Source organism: Pavona decussata, unplaced genomic scaffold (genome assembly GCF_977016875.1).
Source record: "Pavona decussata unplaced genomic scaffold, jaPavDecu1.1 SCAFFOLD_156, whole genome shotgun sequence".
NCBI lineage: Eukaryota > Metazoa > Cnidaria > Anthozoa > Scleractinia > Agariciidae > Pavona > Pavona decussata.
In genome coordinates, this window is record NW_028145568.1 from 1,669,179 (window position 1) to 1,695,725 (window position 26,547).

The 26,547-nt window shown below is 40.4% G+C and overlaps 2 pseudogenes across 1 annotated transcript; both read right to left on the reverse strand.

Moving 5' to 3' along the window:
- Nucleotides 1–4,783: 4,783 nt before the first annotated feature.
- Nucleotides 4,784–10,392, reverse strand: LOC146465199 (uncharacterized; annotated as a pseudogene). The gene is made up of 5 exons (XR_014868332.1): nucleotides 10,388–10,392; nucleotides 9,169–9,278; nucleotides 6,544–7,982; nucleotides 6,103–6,215; nucleotides 4,784–5,673 (listed from the first exon to the last, which is right to left on the reverse strand). The product of XR_014868332.1 is annotated as an uncharacterized LOC146465199 (transcript).
- Nucleotides 10,393–13,526: 3,134 nt separating this feature from the next.
- LOC146465200 (uncharacterized) lies at nucleotides 13,527–15,269 on the reverse strand (annotated as a pseudogene).
- Nucleotides 15,270–26,547: the final 11,278 nt, after the last annotated feature.

Consider the following 26,547-nt stretch of genomic DNA (forward strand, 5'->3'; position numbering starts at 1 on the left):
AGTTGCTTCGGGTCATTGTGGGGATAGTTCATGGTAAGATGTTGGTAGAAATAAACTGGGTTGAAAATTGACACGTACTTTACTCCTACCAGCACCTTATCTACATCATAGGGCTTCGGTTTTGCACATGTTGTACGATGGCATCTCAACTACTGCAGTAGAGACTGGTCTGCTTCCGAGGCTGGGCGTTGCAGGTACTTTAGGGAGACCTTGTTGTGGTCGGTTTGGCCAGGAAAGGGCGGACGGAACAGCAGGGTCATCTTGTGTGTCCAGCAGACTTTGATGATGTTGCTTAGCTTAAACACCATCTCCGGTTCCAAGGGCTTCACTGTCCGTAGGAAGGAGTTTGCGGCCCGATACCCAGTGACATCAGTACAGTACAGACCCTCTGAGGTTGCAGATTCGTGCATCTTTGTCACATAGGAGCTGACATATTTCAACAGGAGTTCCTTGCCATCTGCTAATTGAACATCGGTGCGACACTGCAAGGATCCTAGGAGTGTGGTTATGTAAGCCCGTATGTGACGATCAGCATCATCTTCAGTGTGAAGGAAATTGATGGTTGTATGGCCCAGAGGATCGGTACTGAAGGCGTCTGGATAATTGTTAACTTGAAGACAGCTTTTGTCGGACTTCTGGGTAGAGGCCACCTGGAATGCATCTTCTGCGCTGTCCCACAGAACGGATGCATGGAGTAAATCAGCCCTCGTAGCGGAGATGTCGTCCACCCAAACCAGCATGTGGAGATGTAGCGTCCCGCGCTGTTGGAACTCGAACCGTTAGAAGTACGTCTTCAGGTTTTTCTCTCCTGGATCGTTAGTATTGGAAAAGACGTGCGTTCTCCAGCGGTTGTTGCTGCCACCTGTTAGATAACCTCGAGCAATCTGCTCCAACACGTGTGCGATGTGCAGGGTCTCTAGCATGGGGATGTCCGTCACGTCTTTGCCATACAATGCGCGGACTTCTTCAACAAACGGAGGAAAAGGAAAGGTCCACTCGTACTGACTTATGGTTATAAAGAAGGAAGGGAAACCAAACTGTTGTACAACATCAATTAGGTACAAATGCTGGTGCTGCCAATACGTGCGAGAAAAAGATTTGTTTTCTAGGCTACGGTTTAGAGAACAGCCCGAAGCCTTAGACGAATTCACAGCACCAGTAATTGTTTTGAAGAGCTATTTGTCATATTGGTACTGCAAAATGTCGTAATTGAGTGCGAAGTCGACCACTGGAGACAACACCTTGTGCATGAATGACAGTTTGCTGCTGGCGCGATTTTCCTGTCCTTCCAAAACGCTTACACACATTTCAGTTTTATGTTACAATAATGGCCACAGTGCATTTTCAATGCCACGGTACTGAGGTGCAGAGAAGATCTCGTAAAGGAATGGCATCTGGTGGTTGGCAGAATGCATCCGTGCGAATATGGAGTAGCTGGATTGGCGGTTGCCCATCAACCACTCGTACACTTGGAAGAGATTGTGTCGTCGAACAGGATTGTCCAAGTCTGCAATCTTCTTTTCAACAAGACGTTGGCACCAACTGACATGGAATGGACCAGTGCGCTGCCTGTAACTATTGAACTTACATATGTAGTCGCCGGAGTGTATGTTGAAAGGCGAAAGGATACGCTGATCCTCAGCAGTAAGTCTCCGAAGAAACAGAGGGATGTCGTCTGCAGTGGGCACACAGTAGGTGGAGTTGCCGCACTTGCAAGAAGCATCAGGACGAGTTGCTGTTTTCAGAGGGAAAGACTGTGGTAACTTCCTAGGATCCAGCTTCAAGCATTTTGTACAGTAAGTCAAGCTTTGATGCTGCACCCAAAATGCCAGGTCCTGCGCCTCTCGCGTTTGTATAATGCTGTCGCCATCTGCTTCTTCGAGATGATGCTGGCGATAAAAGGTTTGCCGACGGTTTTCCAGCGTGACAGCACGTTCATGTTTGCGATCGTCGAGTTAAGTGCGACGTCTCTCACTCACAGGATGTTAGAGCAAGCTTTCGGAGGGACGTGCAGACCAGAAGGTGTTGGCGTCTTCTGGAGACCAACCCGACGACATTTGAATGCTAACAAGTAACAGGAGGGCTGTCTGAGTTGTCGGTTGCAGAATAAAGGAAGTTCCTGAACTAGTAAAGACGAGTTTCTATACAGCAAAACTTTGTACTACATGCCAATGCCATTGCTCAGCAAGAGTATAGTCCACCTAGAAGACTAGACAACGTTTTCTTTCTTATTCTTGAACTCCAATACATTGACTACGTTCTCACTGAGCAATGACTAACAAGTGCTAGAAAGGAAACCTATAAAGATACTCGTATTCCAGTAACCATGCAATAAAAACAGTGCTGGAAGAGTCTGTTCAGAAATTTGAATGCTTTTATAAATTATTTTTGAAGTATGTTTAACAGTACTAACGTATCCCCCAGCACTGCTCTATCTGCTAATCTTGCAAAGCCACTGGTATCGACAACAAGATAATAAACTAATGCAATTTGCAATATAAATACTCTATGCGGACCTACGCAATTCAGTGCAGGATAATTAAGCTTGCTTTCAAATGTTGCAAGCGTAGCACAAGAAAGAATGATGCTGTTGCTATAAAACATATGGAAGAAGGGATTACATTGTAGTACATAGAAAATACCATATAAATAAACCCTCAATGACGTCAGTGCATCTGAAATACCAACAGCAAATAATAACAGATGCATTAACTCGGAAGGTTAATGAATAACAACCTAATTCAAACCCTCAACGGCGTACGCAGCCATTACATGCCACCAGGAAAATGATAACAGATGCGTACCCGGAAGGTAGCCCAAGTACGGTAGTAATCTGTCTTAGAGGTAAGCAGATATAACGCTAAGACACCGTTCCAGTTTGGGTCCCTTAAAACTGAGAAACAAAGAAATGCAGACTTACTGTTCTACGATGACAAGGAATTCACCACTGGATTCTTTAAGCGAAAAACATAATTCGCTTTGACTTGTAGCTTTAAAAATTTAAAAAGGTGATTCGGACGCTCGCATTTAGAGGTCATGAAAAATTCGACAATTAATTTTATTTCAAAATTCTTGGTATAGTTCGATAGCCAGCTCTATAAGCTGTAATTTGATAAAGGGGTTTAGAGATCAACAGTTTAAACTGGACGCGCTACATCGCTTAAATGGGAGACTCCTCTGAAGGTATAGGGTAACCTTAAGGTGGTACTGGAGGCTAAGGTCGATCTTTCGGATTCCTCTAAGAATTTGTGATTTTGTAGAGCACTTATAAAGAAACCTGCATGCAAAATTTAGGGTCTGAGAAGCAACGCGTTTCCGAAATATAAACGAACGAAGTTTCGTTTCCAAGGGTCCTTTTGCGGGAAAAACGACGAGGGCATACTGTGCTGGACGAGGTTTCATTTGTCTAATTAAAGTGTTGCATTGACAGATCTGTTAATAAGTACATGTGCAAACTGAAAGATGAAACTTTCATTGACAGAAGAGAACATAGAACCTCTACGTTCGCAAAATAAATTCCTCTTTCGCACCAGTCTGTCAACATGGAAGAAGCTCTTCAGCGCCTTGACCGAGCGTTTCGCGATGACGGGTAAATGATAATTTCTTTCATAATATTTTATGTTTTTACGACCATCTTTCAGCTGTATTCAATTCTACTAACATTGATGCTATTGTTCCTTTAGTTTCGCCGGCACACCACCCGGATTAGCTAACATTTTGCGGCGAATCCAGCCACAGAAGGGGGAGAGTCGTGAAGACTGCCGGCACAGACTTTTTCGCCGGTTTTTTGGGATTCTTTGGGTGAGTGTTATTGTATGACCTTTCTTTTGCCTTACCTCAAATGCAACACAGTTGACAATTAGTTCGAGCCATTTTGCATCTCGTGGTTTAGATCTTCACGAGTACGAATAACACGTGGTTGTCGACCTCTCTATGTATCCACGTGTTTCGTCGGTTTCACTTTGAATAATTGCGAGTCGCTTGTATGATCCGTTTTTTGCCAACCCAGGCAGTTTACTTTACGGATGGTTAGCTTTCTTTCTTCAACAGCGAGTAAACCTACGTACGACCGTATGTTACCTCTTGGTTACTCTCACACGCATGGGTTTACAATGCATTGGGAATCAATCACACAACAACTGATCTTGGGAAGTTTTCTTTGCGTCGCTACTTGCGTGTGCAAGAAAAAATTGTTTATAATTTGGAGTGTCTAATTGCTCTTCTTTATATCTCTACTAGTTTGGCAATGGCGTGGGAAGAGGTGCTTTTCAGGGAAAGTCACTCCCCACCTATGTTTACCCTCTGAACATCAAGACTGCTGTGAGGGAAGTTATAGGTGGAGAGCTGGGCGACTACCCAGATCCGCAAGGGCCTGCGGTATGTAGTTATTCATTCTTGAAATTAATTAGGTTTGCTGCAAAGCCTTTTGTCGGAAACTAACCTAAAATCACCGTATTTCCTTGAGTAATCACCCACCCTAATGCTCTAAACAAAATATTTGAAAATATATTGACAAAACGTGTAAAAAAAAAATGAAATAATGCCGGGGCTGCCTGCTTTTGCCGGGGGGTGAAGGGAGAAGGCTGGGGGGGGGGGGTGGTCAGTTTCAATCTCAGTGATAGTTCACAATTTTCTCAGAATTACAGCATATTTCTTGGAAGATTGAACTTAACACTTTTTTTCTCTGTTCTCTCTAGGTGTACCATGTGTCCATGAAGGAATTTTTTGATGCTAAATGGCCAGGCACAAGCCAAACCAAAACCAAGAAAAAGAACTGATTACATACATGTACTAAGCAGATTTTATTTACACATGAATAAATTTTTGCATACTTTTTTGTTCGATACTATGGATTGTAAAATTACTTATTTATTTATTTATTACAATATTTTTTTATCAGCTGATATAATTTGTGAAAAATAAGTTGTTCAATACAAGATTTATTTTTATTTGCATGTCAATCAATCTCCCTGTTCAGTTGGAATATTGTAGAATTTTTTTCATTTGCGTGTGTAAATAATCACCTTTTTTTACAATAAAGCAAACATGCAATAATTTTTGTTTTTGTTTCAAAAAGTTGTACTGATTCATTTTGCATGCTAGTGGGAATACAGTCAGGGATGTACTTTGGCAAAGACTGACAGCCTGATGTTACTTTTACTAATTTCACCTAACAACATATATTTGCATTATCTACATGCAGGGATAATCAAAATTGTGATTAAAATTGTGAAAATTAATAACTATTCAATATTGTGATGGAGAACACAATTTGTCTCCTAGACAGTAAAACAATCCACAGGAAAGTAAGTTCAGTCCATTTTTCCTAAGTTGGACACTGACTTAGTAGGAAACAGTGTCTGTCATGGAAAGAATTCAACTTAACAGAATATATATAAAGCTTGGCCTTAACTCTTAGAATTATCAAAAGGACAGTCTTTGTGGCTTTTTCGCTGGTGGGTGGTACTACCACACCACTTGCATTTCTTGCCACCAACATCAACTTCGGCTCCAGCGGGGGCAGGAACAGGCTCTAACACTGGTGCGGAGGGTGCTGTCCTATTGACCAAGGCTGCTTGTGTTACTTCTGTGGCAATGTCCTCACTCACTTGATCATCGTCAGGGTCGTCTCCATAAGAGTGACGTATCTGCAGTCTTTGTACATATTTCTTCCTAAGATAAAAGTACACAATGTAAGGTATAGCCTTATTTGCCTAACCATATGAATAAGGAGAACGTGTTTACAGCAAAACAAGTACTGTATTACTATTTTCTCAAACACATGTAGCTTTACCCTTCTGAGAGTAAATATATGGAATAATCGTTTCCCTTGAATTATCGCCTCCCCTTTCCTTCCTCCTTGTTTAACTCTACCATGGTAAAATCAGAGAATAGCACTGAGTAGCCAGATGGGACACAACTCATTGATTGAAAGCTCCCAATATAAAATAAAAAGGTAAAGGGAACAATTTCCAGCGAGCAAGATCTAAAATAATCACCTCCTTCTAATAATCGCCCCCTTTTGAAGTGATTAAAAATTATTTTTGCCCCTAGCTATTATTCGAGGAAATCCATGAAGATGAGGTTTGCCAAACACAATACCTTAGTGCCTGTTCCTCTGTCCTCTTGATTTGTTGTTGAACCCTCTTCCTTTTACCAGCTTCTGTCCTCTTTCTGTCTAGCCTTTTCTTTCTATCTTCCGTGTCAGCTTCACACTGGAAAATAAACGGAAATATTTGTAAAGATGGAACACCAATGATTTATAACAAATGAGAGTATAAAGTGGAATTCTGCCTAATTCACATGACAGGACTGTCCTGACTCACTGCAATAGGACGTATTTCAAAAGATGTTTACGGCCTGTCTCTATTGTCTAGTTCAAAAAATAATTCCAAAATCCCCCCCTCCCCCGCCCGCCCACCTAACCACTATTTATTGCTCTTTTTTGCTGGCAAGAGCGAGGGAGGGTAAAATTATAGGTTTGGGGTGACAGGAAATTCTGACTATTGATATCAACAAGAATTGCACATAAAATTAACATACCATTTGTCTGATTCCATCCAGAACGGGTAACCCCATTCTTGTATACAGGTCCATAATCCAATGGTATTGAGGGCCTCTTGCTTGGTAACACCAGGTCATACATGCCTGAATAAGTCCCAAGTTTGTCGATGCTTGATAATGCTCTCGATGTAGATTTATGTCCTTAGCCATAAATTTAGTTAGGACGCTAAATGTGGACTCGGGGAGGTTGGAATGGCCCTTTCCCAACCCAGGATCAATTACCATTTCTGCCTCTTTTGCCCTTTGGCTGCATTCGATCTCGTATGCTAAGGCATGGAATTCACATTTAAGAACATTTGTGGAATGATAAGGTTCCCCAGGACATTTAAGTTCTTCCACAAACCCTTCGATGTCACTTTTGCACCCTTTGCAAGAACACTTAAGTAATGGGTGGAAGGAGCAGGAACCACCCTCCCTCTGGTGGATGTCGCGACAATGGTACTTTCCCAGCGCAAGCATTGTTTCTCTTTACACACCCGGGTCCCTCCCAGCATGCACAAGGGCACAGTAGTGGTTTCTTTTTGCACTTTGTATAAAGGCAGGCCCAATGCAACCACAAGCTGGCTTGCTCCGCGTGGACACATAGGTATGTTTTTTCCCGAGACAAACACATTTTACTGACTCAATTTGGGGGAACTGCTGTTTGTGTAAGTCAATAAAGGCTTTTGAAAATGAACCCTTTCCCTGAAGCTCCTGGAGCTTCTTCCCATGCGCCCTCCCCACATGCCCACCACATAACATAACTTTTGATTCCTGTTCGTTTGCAAAGGAATAACGAAAACCCTTAGCAGAGGACGAATCAGCATCCTGCCAATTCACCTCCACTTTAATTCCCTCTTCCTTGGCCTTGGCCCATAAAATCTGGGCCAAGTGACCCTCTGCAGCCTTTGCTGTCCCCTGCCACAGTTCCTCAGTGCTGATGTTATCAGCACCCCGCATGGAAAGGTGTCCATAATACAACAGAGCACCAGTCAAATAATTTTTTATAATAAAAGTACAATTTTGGCTAAAATGCCCTCTTATCTGCCAACAACCATCACAGGTTGTGACAGCCCTCCCCCAGCTTCCCAATGTGTCATCTGAGATGTTACGCATCTGCGCTTTTGCTTCCTCACACATCTCATCAAGGATTTCTTTTATATGAGGTAGTGCTAAGCCCACAATTTGTAGATAGGGTTTCTCAGACACAATCCCCAACCCTAAACCCTTACCCAGAGTTTTACGGTATGAGGCATACCCTTGCCCACTAATGAAAAAGGCTAAAGATAGGGCTAAGGACACTATCTGGCGTCTGGATTCAGTGGCTAGTTGGCTGCTCTGAAAAGGTATCTCTTCCACCCAGCATCCATTGCACCTGATCAAAAACTTTATTGCCCCTCCTAGTCCTTTCTTTTCTGTGGCAACTAGCACAAGTTCCCCTTAAAGAGAAACAAAAATAAATCTTAGTCCTATTTACTTTACAGGCACACTTCCCAATATTATAATGCAATTATGTTTGTGAGTGTTGTGCAACAAACATAACACTAATTGATTCCCCTTCTGCAATTAGCCATAAAATAAGCTTTATGTAAGGGCAGCAACAGAACTTCCCAGGCAATCTAATGATATACAGCAAAAATGGCAGAGGAATCCTTGCAGATAGGATTATTTGAGATTATTTTAGTTCAGGGTTACTTTGCATTGGTCCCTACTAGTGAAATAAGCAAACACAATAAAGCACAACGATGTACCTTGTTCTTTTGCTTGTGTTTCTCGCACAAGTGAGGCTCTGCCAGGGTAAATTCTGGTAAAATAGTGGCGACTATCTATGTTGCCATGCATCTGTTCAGTTATAGATCACAGATGAAGATGGAACGTGGTAAAAACAAAAATACTTTTGGCTTAAGTTTTTTTCTATGCCTTCACTTGCCGAATTGAGATAAATAAAGTGGTCCTCGATTTCAAAACTGTCCACCAATTGGACAAAACATAGAAAACAAATTCTCCATGATGTAAGATGTGCAGCTCATTTGTAATAACTAATCAAAACAGGCATTGAATTCAGTATATTTGTAAGAAGATACAAAACAAGCGAACTTTGAAACAGCGACAGAAGGCATTATGAGACAGAGGGAGACCAATAGCACAGACCCCCCCCCCCCCCTTGTCAGGGGGAGGGGATCGCAAGAAGATACTTGACTTTATGCTTACCACAGAAGCCAATAGACCTTTTTTACTTGGTTTGTCTGTTGCCCATTTCAGACCATAAGATGTTACTCTGGGGAATAGTTTCTTTCAAATGTTATCATGCTCAGGATTATATGAATAAATATTTTTTAGACAGATAAAGGACCAATTCTCTATGGAACATTATGTGGTCTGAAATGGGTCAACAAACACACCAAGCTAAATCGGTCTATACTTTTATGAATACCAATCATTCGAAACAAAGTACCATTCTCTTTTAAATGGAAAACAAGATAAAACGTTTCTTTGCCAGGCAGTTATTTCAAACCAGTTATAAAACGGGGATACAAACAGTTTTAAAAAGGAAAAGTCACTTGTTCGCTGTTACAGATTCCTGTAACACAAGTTTCTACCAACAATCACAAAAAGCTTACATACCTTTACACCTTCCTTTGTTTGATGGGCATTTGAAATACTTATTGAACTTCTCAACAAGAGTGACTACGCTGGAAGTTGTGCCAACAAACAGTCCTTCAGGGACTTCGATCCTGCAACGAAATGAAAAACAAAAACTGAAAACTGGAGACAACTACATCTTACGAGAACGCACTTGATATGCACATAAATTACACGTTTTAAAGCCAAAAACTGCTTTGTGATGTCCACCACAAACTTGTGAAAATTGCAACAAGTAACAAAAAAAAAATTAGGAAGAAATACAAATAACATGAGAACCTTATCTTACAGAAATACAGAAATACTCACTGCTTCACACTGCTTTCGCAAGCTTTTACTTTATCCGGTGGCTCGTAGTCTGAGTCCTCATCAAACGCTTGCGAGCGGCTTGGAATTCAGTGGCTTGATGTTGGCACATCGGCGTCTTCTGATTTATTTTTGCTCTCCTCTTCTTGGGATCCTTCGTCCTTCAAGAATTCAGTCAGTGTATCCTCGTCACGGAGCTGTTTTTTCACGTCTTTTGCACCCTTTTGAGTTCGTCCCTCTGGTGATACATACTTGTAATGTGTCCGTTGGGATGAGTCTTAACGCTCTGTAATCCTCCACCCAGCGTTCCGAAGCTTGTCAAAATCAAGCGAAATTCTCGAGGAAGCACCAGTGCCGCGAAAATTATTCAAATTACTTTGTTTTCCTTCACTAGCAGCCATATAAAACGTCGTCTTCGTAATAACTTAGCAGCGCAAAATTGAGCTCGAAAGAGCTGTCAACCCAACGGCGATTTGATCCCTTTGCGGTCGGACGAGGTGGCGTTGCCATGCAATGGCGTCATTGGTTTATAATCGCGTTTATGATTGGTTTCGCGGGAAGAATGGTGTCACGAAAAAGGGCATAAGAACCAAATTTGGGACAATTTTCCTGTGTTTTTCCGCTGGAAACTGGTATTGCAGGCATCAACAACATGGCCGCCAGTGTGTGAGAAAGAAATAGAAAGACTGCGGTCAATTTCTTCAAGTTATGGTCGATTTTGCCGGGAAAATTTGCTTTAATTTTCCATATTAGTACGCAGTAAATGTGAATTCATTTGAACGATAAATCAGAAGGATGTGAAATTTGGAGGAAAGAAACTAGATGTGTTAACGAAAGTTTTCGCCAGAGTGTGTCATATTTCTCGAGACATCAAGGACAGGACAAGGTGACAAACTTCATCTAAATAAGAGTTTATGTTATTTATCCTAAAATTTTTCCTTTTTGCTTTCCAGTGACGCACTTCGGTGAAAATTTGTATCTTTGCATGCTATATCTTTGGGCCAATTTTTATTGCAAACAGTGAAATCCCCTTTCAGTGGTGGCCGATTCCTTAAAAAAGGACAATCACACCACCCCCTTAAATTCCTTAAATTCCACGAATTCCTTTAATTATTTCGAAGAACTAAAAATTTTTTTACAATCTAGATACAATTCTGCTTTAGCGCTGAAAATTACATTCTCTTGGGGTTAATATTTCTAATGTTTCTTTCAAAGTAAAAAGTGCAAAAAATCACCAATTTAGCCTCCAGTACCACCTTAAGAAGCTGGGTGGCACACACCTATCCGAAATTTATGGGAGTACCCCCATGGGCCGGGATACTTCGATTGCAATGTGATACAGAAGCACGAGTGAATGATAGAAACTGAGAGTGACCCGTCTCATTGTTTTAGCGTAACCTTGTAGCCAATTAAACATGACCTATCAACAACACTATCAATGTCACTATTAATGATCAAAATAAATGAGTGATTTTAATTTTTTCCTCGTGATGTTCGCTGAAGAAATAGAAAACATATTTTCCGTGTCTCTATGGAGTTTTAGTCACTTTCTGTTTCTATCGACTTTGATACTCAAATTCGATATCAGCTGATGGAAACCTCGAGCTCGCCATCTACTTGTTAAATAGAAAGTCTCGTGAAAGTTCAAGAGAACTCGAAAAATTTGTGGAAACACTCGCCTATTGGTTCGTGTTCCCAAAGCCTTTCTTGTTCTCCCAAACTTCCAAACAGAAGATGTTTTCCCCTGATTCCTTAATAATTGAACATGGTAGACAGTGACCTATGTGTGAAAGTCACTCATATTTTAAGCAGACGTGAGCAAACGAAATAACACGGGTGTTTTTCTCTTTTATTCAGCAACTTGATTCCACTGTTAACTCCGCATGTGTCAATGAGACTCCCGTGATGGACGAAATTGAAAGCTCAGTAGACCTGAACCAAGACCCTGACCTGACGACAATTAACACAGACACCCTGAGTAGACTTCGCTCCGAGGAAGACCAATTAGCCGAGACCAATCTAGACTGGGAAGGCGCGTCAGCAAGTACTCCACATGAGGTCGGCGAAGAGCTCATTGGTACATGTGTTACGCCATCAAAAATAAGAGCAGTCCAGGAGACCCTCACGAAAGAAAGGGAACGACACTTGTGTGCACTTAAGTTACCACCATCTTTCTTCAGTAAGGAAGAACTAGCGACAAGTTACACAGATGGCACCCATGAGAAACACTGCCTTGACAGCAACAAACTGAAATCACTTAAAGTATTGGTGTTTAGTAAGTTTCACGTGAACACAATGGAAGGAAAAGATAAAGCATGGAGATGCATTAAAGGAAAAATTAATTCAAAGTGCCGTGCCACCCGCAAGCATATAGCTAAAGAAGTTACTCCGGTTCGTTCATTATAACTTTTATGTAAACTAGAAACTGTAGACTCGAAAAAAAATGCTTTTTTTAAAATCCTTTTGTATGCCTATCTGTTCATTTATTAAAATAGTTGTTTGTTCAAAACTGAGTATCGTAATTTGATGGTGGTATTATCTCTCCATGTAAACTGTCCTGTCATTGTCGCCGGCGAAGAGGTTTATCCTTTCCTTTCATGCTTTTTTGTTGCGCTACTCATTTATCTTCTAGACTCTTGTCATTGAAAGACTATTATTTTCTCGTGCCTCATTATTAATTTTCCTCAGACAAAAGATGCAAAACTGAACGCTTAATATTTTAACGCGAGTCAAGCTGTAAAACAACGTATTGACTGACAAGTTGTTTACAGGTGCTTTTGGTTGATGTCTGGGACTCGGGGACACGTCTATGTATCCCTTGGGGTTTGCCAGCGGTAACTTTCAATAGTTACCAACAATTAGACAAACTTACATTCGTCCGGTAATGTACTTGTCAGTAAAATTATTTTGAAATGTGCTGATCAAAACTTAATATATATTCTTTGCTCGCCCCACCAAAACATCAACAGCTTGCGCTTGTGATTTTTGAGTTTATGTATGCGATTTGTTTATGATGTAGCCTGCTCGCAGGCTATTTATGACGTAGTAGTTCTGGCCACTGGAATATGCAAATTCAGACAGTTACTTTATTGCTGCTTGCAAACATGAGTTTGTAATGCCAGTTTGCTACTCGATTTAATTTTATCTCAAAACAGAATCGCTGGTGAAACATGGGTTTGAAACCAATATAAGGATGTAAGGCGTGGACCGACAAACGACAATTAGTTTTAAACTGTCTATTGGGAAAAGAGATGCACTAACCGGTAATTTTTTTTTTTTCTAGGCGACAAAACGCCAACAGCTCACGCTTGTAATTTGTTTTTCAGCGCAACTCTTTGCGATTACTTGGACAGTTTTTTTTTATGCCGCTTGCAAACATTGTTTTGTAATTGCTTTTAATTCAGTTTTTTCATTTGTAGCTCGATTTAATTTGATTAGAGTCGATGGTAAAACATTTGTTTGGATGCAGTATTAAAAAGCCTGAACCGAGAAACAGCAATGCTATTTGTCAGCGAAAAAAAGATCTTAGCGGAGCGATAAATAGACGCTGTTTTGAATCGCTTAAGGCCCGGTCAAACGGTCGCAATAGTTGATATGATAGTTTCAACTATCAATATGATAGTTTCAACTATCACGCACGTTTGAACTATTATTCACCATCATCAGATTTGACTAAGTATCATGCAGTTTGGACGTGTTGAAATTTGACGTGATAGTTCATAATAATAATAGATAGAGTGTAAAGGCTCTTCGCTGGACTAAGAAAAAGACGGGCTGCTACTAGTCTACGAAAAACCAAAATAGAAATAAAGCTTTTCGCGCGCGTTTTGATCGACGTTCGAGTATATTATTTGGGCATATTGGGTAAACGTTGTAAACTCAGTGCTGGTCATGACTTTTATTGCATGTGGTGGCTCCTAAAGGAGCCGTTTTTTGTGCTACCTGCTGAGTGCAATGTTGAACGCTCGACCTGCAGGATTTTTCCCTGCGAGGTGCAAGGCAGGGCGGGAGTTCTTAAAAGAACTGTTTTGTTTTCAAGGCGCCAGGGCAACCAGATCTTCCATTTCAGGCTTGCAGATCTGACGGATCTCTCGGTACAGATACTGCTTTCGTTCTTCGGATAATCCTTGGGAATTGACCTTGGCTGGAAGCATGGCGGGTGGCAGAATGGCGGAGTTCTTCAGGAGTTGCAGAGATTGTTCAGGAGATGAGCTGTACAGTTTAAAATAAAGTTTCCCAGGTTCTTCTTAAGAAAATCTGAAATGGTGGAACTTTTTGATGTTTGGAACCTTGACGAAGTATTGTTGCAAGAACGCTGACCAATTATAAACCAGCACAATGACCTTCCCATCGTGTGTCCTAACAAGCTGGGCTTTGTTTACTCCAACAATGCTGGACAGCTCATCCATCTGGGCAAGTTTGTAGAGAGAAGAAACGTAACTAACTTTGTATGATCTCTTGATGATTCCAAAGCAACGATCGGGACCAAACTTTGTGTGACCAGCATTTAAAAAAGAATAGCAGATTGAGTCATGAAGTTGATGTATTGTTCTCCATGCCAGGTACCAAAGGAAGAAATTGTTCTTATTCTGTCCGGAACAGTTGTCAGCATGAAGTTTAACATGAGTTTCGCCAAGACCATGGTTGTGAAAGTCATGATGAACAAAGCTTATTGTAGTGTTTGCCCCTTTACCAACGTCACTTGCTTAGTCAATTAAATAGTTAACTTGGCGAGGGATCGCTTCGCACATGACGCCAAAAATTCCGCATTTCTGTGGTGTTTTAAACTAGATTGGGCCTGGCTGCATCGGGTTACTGGGGATGTGAACCTGCTGGGCAAAGTCAAATGAGTAGTGGATGGTTGTGTCAAGGGAACGTGCATTGTGTAGATCATCCAACTCGATTGCCTCTTTATATTGCTCAAAGTTGGTTTTAGCCTCCGCACAAGCGTTCCTGTAGAAATCTCTCTCTGACTGTACACAGTCTAATTGTTCTTGCTGTGCCAAGACGCACTCGGACTTCTCCCGATCTGGAAGGTTCGCAGAACGCACAAGTTTTGATGTGTTTTGCTGGCAAGTAAGGCACAAGTCTGTCATAGGCTTGGCGACGACAACACTAGGATGAAACTGTTCCCATAATTTTAAAAATTTGGTGTAGCAAACAGCTTGTTTTCCCGTTTCATCACATGTTCCTTTAAACGCGCGCCACACGCTCATTTTCGTGTCTGACGACGAGAGCAGACGGATGTCATCTTTTTTGAATCCTGGGATTCTGCCGGGTAGGAGGACAGCATTTTCTTCAACGTAGTTGGTAAGGAAGTTCTTGACGTCCTCGGTAACGGTTTGTGGCAACGTGTTGTGAGGTAGCCTCTTGCGGTTTCCATGTACCCTTTGACAGATTCCGTGTTCTTCATAGTGTTCTTTTAATCTGCGAAACCTTGAGTAGCTTATGCCATAAGTGTTTAAGAACATTTCTTTACAGGTCGGACGGTTCAGGTAAAGAAAATTGCAGTGCGCACTTGGCTTTCTTTTTTCCCCAATGACATCGATCATCGTGAGCGCTTGGATGTTCGCTAGTATGACGAGGTCGAGCTCTCCATGTGATAACTCCAGGCAGTTGGTTAGATTACACAGCACTACTTCTTTCTGAAATTGCTGAGAACAGTGGCCACCTTTCACACCCTGAGAACAACCGCATCCTTCTTTTAGAAACTTCTTAACTTTTTCTACGATTTCCTCGCTGTCAAGTAAGTTATCAGCTAACTTGCATTCCGCCATGGTCTTTCCTTAGAGTTTGATAATATTTGCGAATACGAGTTGCACGCAAGTTTACAGTGTAGTTGTCACGACAATGCGCCCACATGTCCAAGTGATTGATACGGATTGGCTGTTGTAATCATGTTGCGTTACCTGTCACGGCTGTTTAGAACTCTATGCAAATTTTGGCCAGTTTTCGCAGAGCATCTTAGAGTCATGCTTGAATGAGCAACAACAATGTATCCTTGCAGTTTCTTTGATTTTAAAAACTGTTTGAAAGTCTAAAAAAGTCAGTGTGGGTTAGCATTGTGATAACGAGTGAAGCTGCCAGAAGTAGAAGGAAAAAAAACTTGAATAGCAGTATTAAATGAGTATGTATTTTAATTTTAGTAAACAATGGACTGGGTGGCATGTTTTCGGCAATCAACCACGACCGTCAGGCAACGCGTTGACGAGTAATCTTTGCATTTGGCGGTATTTTAAAGGGCATTTTTCGCTGTAAAGGTGAGCGTTTAGCGAGCGGTTTGTGTAGCAAAAGTAATAAGCATTAATCTTTGGTCTGTTTTGTTCGCAGCCAGTCATTAACAATCCGTTTGAAACAATATATAAATAATTATTGCTAAAACATGAGCCGTTCTACAGTTAATGGTTATCCGTTAGTTCCATTCGCAGCCAGTCATGGCAATCCCTTCTCCCGTGCATGATCATCCATTCGAAATTTTACTCTAGCTGTTCAGGACCATCCGTTTGAAATAATGTTAAATTTTTACTCGTTCCGTTCAGCCGTTCAGGTCTACCGGTCGCAATTTTTTTTAGCTGTTCAGCCATAATTACCATCCGTTCGAAACTTTTGACGAGCCATTCAGCCGTTCAGGACCATCCGTTCGAAATTTTACTCCTGCCGTTCAGCCGTTCAGGTCTACGATTCGAAATTTTTTTTAGCCGTTCAGACGTGATTACCATCCGTTCAAAATTTTTCGCCAGTCGTTCAGCCGTCATACCAATCCATTCGGAATAAATTATCAGCCGTTCAGCCGTTCGGTTTTATCCGTTTCAAACGGCTTCGTGGGCCATTTCTTATCCGTTCGACAGCCGTGCGTTTCACCCATTGAACAGAAAGCCGTTAGTGTACGTTTTCGCGTGAGAGGTCACATTTGTCTACAAAATCCACTGAAAATGGGTCAAAGCAGTAAAATAAAATTTGCATTCACTGAGGAAGTGCCAGTTTTCCTGTAATTAGTAGTTTTGAGCAGCAGAAATATGTTAAAAAGCATTATCTTAGTCTGAATGTTCAGTACTACTGAAATCGGAAGAGGACAAACTTTTGCCCAGTAAGTAAATGGGGGGAATTTTAAGTCAGTGTGTCTGACAAAAAAGGGCATGGTTGGACAATTGATCTAGATATTAAGAATTTTTAAAATATTTTGGTTATACCAGCTTTCAACTAGTAGTCATGGGGTATCTTGAGAATAGTTTCCACTGCAACACCCTCCCCCCCCCCCCCCCCCCCCTTTTCAACCTTGTGAAGAACCAGGTATTAATCAACCTGAGTAGGCGTAAGCCTAGCACTTAGCTTTTGGCAAACAATATGTTTATCACATGATGTGCCTATTAATGCTGCCTTCCTTCCGCACATAAGAGCCACAATAAATGCGTTCTGTGTAGGAGAAAAGCATGAAGGATATAAGAAAAATGAAAATCGCAATCATTAATAATCTACTTTTAAATAAGCGCCTTACATAAAATGGAAGTTTGTTTACTTTCAAAGAGTGAAGTCAATACATTTTCAATTCATTCTAAAACTGAATTAAACCCCAAAATCTACAAAATTTGGCACAGTAGGTCTGGTTATAGTAAATTCTTCAAGTCTGGACTACAGTATCAGGACATACAAAACACAGTAGCAGATCCAGACCTTCAATAAGTAAGGAGCTTGCTCATTAAGCCCTTAAGGTACAGTGAAAGTGAAGGGCCCACTCTCCAAAACAGTTCTTCTGTTTGGCTTAAATATTAAGCAGGGGCCTGGGCCTGGGCCAGCTTCTCCTAGATCCACAACTGCATTGTTATATAGCCACTACAGTTTAAATGGCTACATGTGCATTGTAGCAAACAAATTTGATTAAGTTATTTTCCAATCAATATCATTTGGTCATTGGAGGCCTCCCGTATAGGAAATGAAGGAAAAAAATTGATCAGGTTAATACATGAAAAATTAAATTACATGCCTATGTACACACTGTAATACATTACATGCAAAGGTGACTGTACTGTGATGCAGTCACTCTATGTTCAACGTCAGGGGAACAGCCCTTGCTGCCAAAACTAAAAAAAAATTAAAATAAAATTTAACTTACCAACTTGGTTCCCATATCCTTCTTCTAGGATAAGGTCTTCATCCTTTGAGATTCAACTGATAATGTGATTTTAAAATTCAACAGGGTATTCCTCTTCTAGTCTTGCTGTAGCCACCTTGACAATGTTTGGAGGGAAAGAGGTATAAGTTACATGGCTGTTCCCACAATTCTAGAAGAAGCCCTGTGGCCAACAATAAATGACAATACCACTACTTGCTTAATGGTACCTAAAGGCTCGAAATAGCCTAAATCGATAGTAATAAAAATTTATAGCAGGTTGTATTTGGGATTGAAAGAAATATACCTGTACCAACAAGAGCCTTTTGGTTCCCATAGTTTAGGTCTTAGAACTGTGCTGACATTTCCTTAAAGCCCTCTCTTTAGACTATTAAATAGCTTCAGTACAAAGTCAAAATCGTGTTCAAACATGGCACCAGTAGCGTATGTCCATTTAAACACAAAAATGAACTAAGAAATAGGAAACAAGGCAAAAAATAATGAAATTATGACTTGACACCTTGGTCTTATAAAATAGAGAGCTATAGTAGTGTAATTGACTAATTGTTTTTATTTCAAAGTAAAGTGTAGCCTGCCTTCTAACCATGTTTGCTTCTTACTTCTTGTTTATGATGAACAAAACCTTGCTTGGTGAGGCTGGGACCTTCATTTCTAAATGTCTTTACAATATGTGCCCTGCGCACTGGACACATAATGGCACAGTTAAATGCACTCAAAACTAAATCTACGTCTGTATGTTCGTAAAATTTACGTGTCACATGAACGTAAACAATAATTATCTGAGACGGTAAATTTTGACAAATACACGATGCAGGAAGTGGCTAATTTGACGTTATCCTGGGAATGTAGCCACTGCAGTTTAAGCGTACACTGCATGTAGCAAGAAAAGAAGCTTTAATGCCTTAGAGCATTGCAAAATAACGTCTAAATCTCTCCAAAGAGGTTGGCTGAGAACAACCACTGGGTCTTGCACCAAAAATATAGACCATCTGTGAAAAGTTCAATGAAAGCAATGAAAAGGCCCTTTAATGTTTGCCGCACCAAACAATATATCTGCAATACTAAGAATGGTACCATTACCAATATCATTAAAAATTCTTGCCACAGGATAACCATAAACAAATTTTGATCACAAAATCACCATTTACACGCTTCAAAGATCTTGATACAAATCGAAAATCAAAATTCTTTTCTTCCTAATGCTATCAACTCAGTCTTAATGAATAATCAATTTATTCCAAATTTAGAAAAAAATTGTGGTTCAAAAATTATGAATTGTAATGACGTTTTTAAATAGATAATGCCATGTCTAGAAATGACTTTTTTTAGTTATTGCTAAAACAAACGGTGAGGAAAATTCGTTGCAAATACTCAAAAACTGCATTCGTAAAATTTAACCGAAACATTCAGATTTGAAAATAGTTTTCACTAGCCACGGAAGCACAAGTGCAAGCATTAAGAGTGCTTATTGAACTGTGAAAATGGCCTTGGCGCATGGATAAACACAATTACAAGCATAAGGACAAAAATTTTTCCTCTCCTTGTGCCTGTTCTTACATCACTAGTGAAAACCAGGCTTAAGTGCAAAAATGTCAACTTAAAAATAGAAAATGTCAGTATAACTTGGTGATGGCGTATAGTGTTCCAGTGTACTCGTATGTCGGAAAGTCTGTGTGGTGTGGAGGCAGTTGAGGTGGAAGAGGAATGTCTGGCAGTGAAGTTGTTGGTGCTGGTGAAGGTGAAGGTGAAGTAGAAGATGAAGCAAGCGATGGTAAAGTAAATGTTACAATGTTCGTGGGGTCTCTTTGCGGTGGTGGATGAAAACGAAATATGTAACATAGAAATAAAAACCCGAACACAAGAATTACCAAAAGAAGTGGCGCCGCCTTGACAAAATAAAAGCTGTTCGTGAAAGATGCTGTTGACGACAAAGAAATGCTTGGTTTAGAAAGGTGTGAAGTGGAGTTCAACGGCAATCATGAAGTGGATTAAGCAGGAGAAGACGAAGAAGCAGTTGGTGTGGATAAGAGGCTTAAAGAAGACGAACTTGGGTTGATGAATGACAATGGTGGAAGGCAGAGACTTGGTGGCAATGGAAATAAAGAGCAGTTGAGAAAGTCGGGCCACTGTTGATGGCGTGTAGTGAAAACGTGGTAGTAGTCAGGGTGAACAGAAAAACAAATATGTCTGCAGGGCAGCAAAGCAACTGTATGGCATGTACAACAAAACGGAAACAGAGTGGAGCAAACGAAAATTCTTGAGAGTGGTAAAATAAAGGTGCAAAATGTAAAATAACAATGTCCTTGTTGATATGTTTCAAGTGTTCATCTGAAGCAGACGTCTCGTTTTAAAATGGGCACATGCCACAAACTTCTTGTCTATACTGGTACATTTCTCCGACTGAAAAAAGTAGCACACAAAAAGCACCAAAAGAGCGACAAGGAGTGACAGTACCACACAGCCATTCATGTTTGTAGCTTTGACTCTAAGCTAACAATGAACTTATTTGGCTTCAATACTGTGTGAAATACACTGACTGACTCAAAGTGCAAGGACGCTCAGGGCCTTCTGGAGCTTCTTTCCCCACATGGTATTTTGCCGTTGATAAGTTTTCGAAGGATGTTTGTTTAGCACCCCTGTAGAGAATATCAACGATTACTTGAAATTAAGTGTCCTTATAAATGGCTTTTGTTAACTGCAAGAGCTGCAGCTCATGACAAAAAGTTTTTTTGCTACATAGACTCAAAGGCAAAGGTAAAACTCAAGAAAACATTGAATTACGATTATCAAATTCAGGGTCTAATGGCTTTTTAAGGGTATGTGGGTTTGTGATATGGACAGTCAAAGGTTTGGTAGTTATAAGAGTTAAGTTTAATGAAACATTTTGGAAGAAGCAGATGCTTCCAAAACTTATGACATTTTTTAAAGAAGCCATTGTGTCAGAGGCTCTAACTGAGAGGGTTAAATGGGGGATTCCCCTGAAGAAGTAATGATATTATTCTTCTCTTATCACATACTATTTCCAAATTTCCCATATATTGCTGGCTGGTTTGTTATTGTTACCATTAAACATAGAAACAAACTTGTTATCACATGGATTTATTGTTGGCAATTTTTCCCACTAAATCTCTTGTTTTGTACTCCTAAATTAAGACTCACTTGACTAAAGGAGGCTCAAGATTAGTTAAAGCAGTACAGATAAGTACAATGTTATTCACATTATCCCATTCTGTGGCAGGAATAATCTCTTTTAAAATCCTGAAATTATTAATTTGTTTCATTTTCCTCTCAACATGAATACCCACAGCTGCAATTCGCGTGGTTTGTTCCACGTCTTCTCTTGTCAGCGGACGGCTAGAATCTCTTTTGGGAGATATGTTAAGGGTAACTCCCAATAGCCTTAGTAAATCAAACGCATTTCCACCCCACAACTGCGAAAGAAATGTGACAGCTCCTGGTGGACTGATAACCACAAGAACCTTAAATGTATTGAGATTTGTAGAAGGAATATGTAGTGGATTGATTTACCAAAGATGATGGGGTTTCAATGAAAAATTCTGTGCAATCTATAATCAGTCGAGTGCCAGGGAATTTTTTGAAACACTGTGGCATTCTCTTTACAATTACATCCTGGCTAGGCCAGACAATTAAATGTCTCAGATGATCAGCGAGAACATTATACCAAGTAATTAGGATTCGGGACACTACTTGTTGAGACGCAAAACTGAATGCTAAGTCCCGCTCAAGAAGTCCCGGCCAAAGTCTCATCATCACTAATAAGAACTCATCAATCAGCCTCATTTTTCTCTTAGGTCCTGTTTTTTGTTTCCCTTCATCTGCGAGATACGATTTTTCTTTTAAAGAATCCCTCCCTTGCCAGTAATTCAATTTAAGAGCGCCTGTCTGTAAAAATCAGACAAATTTTAAATTTCGTGGCAAGGGTGGAAAATTCGATTTCTTTCATATTTTAATGTCAGATAGGCTAGGATATATCTAAAATCACTGTATAGTTTTTTCGGTGAAATATCCTTTTGTTTCAAAGAAAAATGCAAATAACGAAAATCCGTTAAAATCGTCATTTCAGGCGCTAAATTGTTACACGGGTTTGAGAGCCTCGCGTGCGAGAACAAATCATTCTACCGCTTTTAAAACACTAAAATCTTTTCTTACTACCTTTAAATATCTGTTGGAATGATTTTGGGAAATATTGCGTCGTTCTGTGTATGCGAAATAATTTAATTTCGAAGGCATACAATTCACTGCAGTAAAAGTACTTCGTGAATAAAATTAATTTTCACCGTGTGCGAAACCTTCAAATCGATTAAGCTTCTGAAGGTTGAATGTTAGAAGGATGGTCTATACATTGTTGTAAAAATTTCTTTGGGCACATGATGAAGAGCGACGTGAGAGCTTTTCAAAGTCCGTACAAAATGCAAATATTTGCCCCCCCCGCGGTAAACTTTGAAGTCGTGGGTCAGACATAAGTTTTAGTCCGTGTTCATGTCTTGACCCATATTAGGTTAAAATAAGCACATAGAAAAACATTTCGAAATGTTCTAACCTTATAATATGGTAAAAGACAGGTCCAAATGCCATTTTAGCACGATTCTCTGGTCGTTTGTCGCATAAGTTTGAGCCGGCTGTTTGTATTAAACGTCCGATGAGTCACCACGCAAACTGGTCGAATACGAATCTTTGATCAACTTTCGGCGCATTTCATCAAGACTGCATCTTCTTCGACGGCTAAGTCATTTGTGAGTATTGCTTGGTTTACAGTGCACGAAAACATTACATTTGATCGCTGCTAGAATGGCAAAAATATGTCGGCGTTCAGTCTATCTTTATCTATCTTGCATTGCAGGGAGGTGTTGTTCGTTACGCAATACAATGTCCTGGATATTTTAGGGGGGGGTGGAGGAGGGTGAAAATGCGAAATGCTTGATAACTGAACATGAACATGCTTAAGGCAACAACAACAACAACAATTAAAAAAGTGATACCTGTCGTTATGTTATTTTTCCCTTGCTAAAATCCAGATACTTTATGTATTCGCAAACTCATTTGTGCGCGCAGTCATGGTTGTTGGGAGTGTTGCCGTTGCGGGGGAGGGGATAAGATTTTACTAAACAGTATCAGTTCTTACTGATGAAGATCACTACACATCCTTTAGCTAGTTCTTTCCATCTTTAAATGCAATAGATCCTAGTATGAAACCAAAACTATCCCTCATTGCAGGCATCTGTTTGTCATACTATGTTATGGGCATGGGCGTGGGCTAAAATGCTTGAAAGGTACATACTCTAGCTTTGAAACATAAAACTGCAAAATTAAGAAAAAAAAGATATATTTAAGGAATTTCGTCTTTCCTTGCTTGCTTCATCTTTGATGAGCCCCAAAATTAATTTATCACCGGTTGCAGGCTAGCACTATTTTTAGACAGTGTTAGACATGATAACAGCTTTTCGGGCCTTTATTTTTCTTACTCCTCTTAGTTATGCTAGTCCGTTCACCAAAACTTGAAAAAAAAATTACCTCAACTAAACAGCTTGCGCAAGGCTATAACAGCTTGTAAGTGGTAGGTTAATCGACTGGACATAACTCTGATCGCTGCAGGTAAGTGTGCTATCCTTGACAGGTAGATAGGGCTAGTAACAGGTTGCGGTCTGTTAACGTAACTGAAGGGAGGAGCAGAATCGACTCCTATATATTAACTAATGAATGCAGTCTGAAATGTGAAAGAGCGTCTGTTTCCAACCTGATGGGCGACACTTAGGGACTAGATAATGCCTTATTACTTACGGACAAGAGGAGGGGTGGGGTGGGGAAGGGCGTAGGAGGAGATTGGTATAAAACCAGCCTGTAATAACTAATCTCCCTTCGAGTTACTGTTATACCTTCACTTTCCTTGCCTAATTCATAAACCAATCATCATGCCACATGATGATTTCGACCTCAAATTTGATACGCTCTTCGCTCCTCCATTTTCCTAGTAATTTTGAAAACAAGTAAGCACCCCACACCGTCTCCCCCATCCCTCACAAAAAAAATGTTCCGATCCTTCAGTTGATAATCATAACCGGTGTTTATGTGGTGCTGGCGTGGGGTGGGGCTTCTGACAGGAGGGGTGCTCTCGGGACGGGTGATGTTGTTGTAGCCCACGCGCGTTACGTAACACCATAATTTCCTTCAGGTAGTATCCAGATACGTTTGGTGGCTTGTACCGTGTAGTCGTAGTGTTGTACCACCAACAAGGGCCTTAAAAGAACTACAACCCTCCATTTTCAGTGTAACAAACTTGACTTCAAAAAAAATTAACTTGTGCCCCCCTCAAACGGCGCCAAGTAACTAGCACGACCAGAATTTGTTTACCTAGTAACTATTTGGCGATTCTTTCTCACGCCGAATGGCCATAGCCATAACCATAAATTCGACAGAAATCTTTAAGCGATTTTATTTTTAAATTGAGAAAGATCTTCATATTGTTTAATTTAGACATCATAAATTTGATAGTATTTGAAAAACAACACACCTAACGAAGTAACACGCACATGAATGAACACCTGAAGCTACAGCGGACCCAGACTTATTTACGGAAGAATGAAAAAATGGGTGATTCAAAGTCCCCCTAGGATTTCACTAGCTCAGAAAAACAAACGAACGGCAATATTTTTCGCAGGGGTGCGTTCTTTCATTGCTATTTATCAACTATTTATATGGGAAATGCGCTATTTGGGGTCATCTGCGTGAAGAAAAAAAAAGACCTTTCTCTTCGCTTTTTTAGTTTCATACTAGGATCTATTGTATCCAAAAATTTGTAGTTATCTCCATCAGTAAGTACTGATACTGTTTTCGTAAAATGTAATATCCACCCTCCCCCCCTCCCCTCGAACGCTCCTAACAAGCCAGCCCGCGCGCGCAAACGAATTCGCGAATGAATAAATTATCTGGATTTTAGCAAGGAAAAAAGAATGAACTAAAGGTATCACTATCTTAATTGTTGCTGTTGCCTTGGGTTTACCTGTTCCAGTAATCAAGCATTTTCGTCTTTTCACCCTCCTCCACCCCCCTAAAGTGGCCATGGGTGGTATTGCGTGACGAACAAACGGCTCCCTGCAATGCAAGATAGGCTGAACGTCCTGAAAGCGCCGACATTTTTTGTCATTCTAGCAGCGATCAGATGTTATGTTTTCGTGCACTGTAAACCAAGCAATACTCTCAAATGACTTAGCCGTCGAAGAAGATGCAGTCGTGATGAAATGCGCCGAAAGTTGATCAAAGATTTGTATTCGACCAGTTTGCGTGGTGACTCATCGGACGTTTAATGTAAACAACCGGCTCAAACTTATGTGACGAACGACCAGAGAATCGTGCTAAAATGGCATTTGGACCTGTCTTCTACCATATTATAAGGTAAGAACATTTCGAAATGTTTTTCTATGTGCTTATTTTAACCTAATATGGGTCAAGACATGAACACGGACTAAAAATTATGTCTGACCCACGACTTCAAAGTTTACCGCGGGGGGGGGGGGGGGGGGGGCAAATATTTGCATTTTGTACGGACTTTGAAAAGCTCTCACGTCGCTCTTCATCATTTGCCCAAAGAAATTTTTACAACAATGTATAGACCATCCTTCTAACATTCAACCTTCAGAAGCTTAATCGATTTGAAGGTTTCGCACACGGTGAAAATTAATTTTATTCACGAAGTACTTTTACTGCAGTGAATTGTATGCCTTCGAAATTAAATTATTTCGCATACACAGAACAACGCAATATTTCCCAAAATCATTCCAACATATATTTAAAGAAAGTAAGAAAAGATTTTAGTGTTTTAAAAGCGGTAGAATGATTTGTTCTCGCACGCGAGGCTCTCAAACCCGTGTAACAATTAAGCGCCTGAAATGACGATTTTAACGGATTTTCGTTATTTCCATTTTTCTTTGAAATAAAAGGATATTTCACCGAAAAAACTATACAGTCATTTTAGTTATGTCCTAGCCTATCTGACATTAAAATATGAAAGAAATCGAATTTTCCACCCTTGCCACGATATGTTTGATTTTTACGGACAGGCGCTCTTAACAGCTACTTTAGCAATGCTATTAAATAACAGCATAAAAGTTCCAAAATTGACAATTCCTGTGTAAAATTTGGTCTTTTCGTCGTTACCCACAAGATTTTCTGCAGTCAACGAAGGAAGATCTACTTGAACCCCAGCGTCACATGTTGCTAACTCAGTTTGGACATTTTTGTTCTCTGCACTTGAACTAAGATGGAAACCAGTATCAGTTCCATTTTCTTAAATAATGTCTGAATATATGGTTCCCGGGCAGTATTATGAAGGTAAATAATCATGAAAACTGTCCTCAAATTTCATGGAGTGCTAAATATTACTATTAACAACTCGGCTGTTGTCAAATTGTTTTTCAAGATGAACGCGTTTTCTTACTTTTAGCCCAAATCTCGATTGCCAGTCCTTGGACCTGTCAGGCAATGGTCTTTTCAAGGTGGGAGATTTTGGTGGTGGCTTTAAAGGAAACAAAGCAGGGAGTTTACACCAAGGTTTCGGCCCATCAGCTCCTTTAAAGTGAAGGCTGCAGACTCGTGTTCCTGGTTTTGGAACTAGTTTGTAATTTCCTAATCCATCCGTCTTAGCGCCGAATCCATTTACAACTTTCCCCTTCCAACTGTGACATAGTGGTACACAACAATACAGAGTACCTCGTACAACTTGAATTTCGGTTCACTCCTGCGCATTTCTCTGTCGGTGTACTCAGCTTTGCAGCAGCTCGTTTTATCTCCTTCTCACTTGCATCTCTTTCGACGACTGTCTCAACTCCCACTCATTTCGCATTTTTTACTCAGACCACTAGCTCGTCTTTTGTCCCGGTCACTTTAAGGCCATGGATTCTGAGCCATTTTTG